Source organism: Gregarina niphandrodes, assembly GCF_000223845.1.
Source record: "Gregarina niphandrodes unplaced genomic scaffold scaffold00193, whole genome shotgun sequence".
In the NCBI taxonomy this organism is placed as follows: Eukaryota; Apicomplexa; class Conoidasida; order Eugregarinorida; family Gregarinidae; genus Gregarina; species Gregarina niphandrodes.
In genome coordinates this window covers 883-1,810 of record NW_011645954.1, presented here as the reverse complement: position 1 = coordinate 1,810, position 928 = coordinate 883, and the positions used below count along the sequence as shown (strand labels likewise).

Below are 928 nucleotides of genomic sequence, written 5' to 3'. Positions count from 1 at the left end.
TAGCACCCGAATCGTTCACGTGACTGGTGGAATACTGTCTTGCTTTAGCCCAGCTTTGCCTCGTAGGTCTCACCTAAGTCACATCCCAGTGTTTATGGTCTGATATCTCCGGCATGGCCAATACATCAACTGCCGCATTGGACGACCTGGGTATCGATCTCAGCGCTACGCGAGCACTCTAAGGTGTGGAGTGCGACAGTGTGCGACCATGCTATCCCCGGCATGGTCAATACATCAACTTCCGCAGTGGACGACCTGGGTATCGATCCCAGTGCCTCTCCCATGCTAAGCGAGCGCTCTACCATTTGAGCTAGACGCTCCGGCTGTGGGGTGCGATGCTATGACACCATGCTATTTCCAGCACATATATCCGCTGCCACATTGGACGACCGATAACTGGTTCGAATCTGTAACACAACAGTTGGGTCGAACAGTTGGTCGGTGCATCTCATCTGTCGATTCGCCAGCCAGGAGCCACAACAATAAGTACAACCCACATCGAGATCCGTGATAGAAATGTTGGCACCCACGCGGGGGGTGGTGGGAAATCGTAGCACACCCTCGCTAAGCACTTTACCAAAACCGTGAAAGGTCGGAGTCTAGGGGAAGCGGTACCAAGGTCGGATTTGGGGGGTCACAATATTTGTGACAACATTACCGTCACGATTCCCACTCCTGCCACTGTCCCCGATCGTACCACCACATCTTTACTGCAAGATGAAGGGCGAGTTACCGCGGTTTCGTAACTCAGTCGGCAGAGCGTGTGGCTGTTAACCACAAAGTCGCAGGTTCGATCCCTGCCGATACCGATTGCACGTCAACAGCGTTCCAACTCATCCTCTTCGTCGTTCCGTTAGTTTGGTCCTCTTCGTCGTTTCCGTTAGTTTGGTCCACAGCTGCCGGTTCGACCCGCACGGACAGAGGGATA

General features: G+C 53.6%; 2 non-coding genes across 2 annotated transcripts; one reads left to right on the top strand and one right to left on the bottom strand.

The window, feature by feature from the left end:
• Positions 1 to 247: 247 nt before the first annotated feature.
• On the bottom strand, positions 248 to 320 carry GNI_222790. Its single transcript has one exon. It is a non-coding gene; the product is annotated as a tRNA-Ala (tRNA).
• A 416-nt stretch (positions 321 to 736) lies between these two features.
• Positions 737 to 809, top strand: GNI_222780. The gene has a single exon. It is a non-coding gene; the product is annotated as a tRNA-Asn (tRNA).
• The last annotated feature ends 119 nt before the right edge of the window (positions 810 to 928 follow it).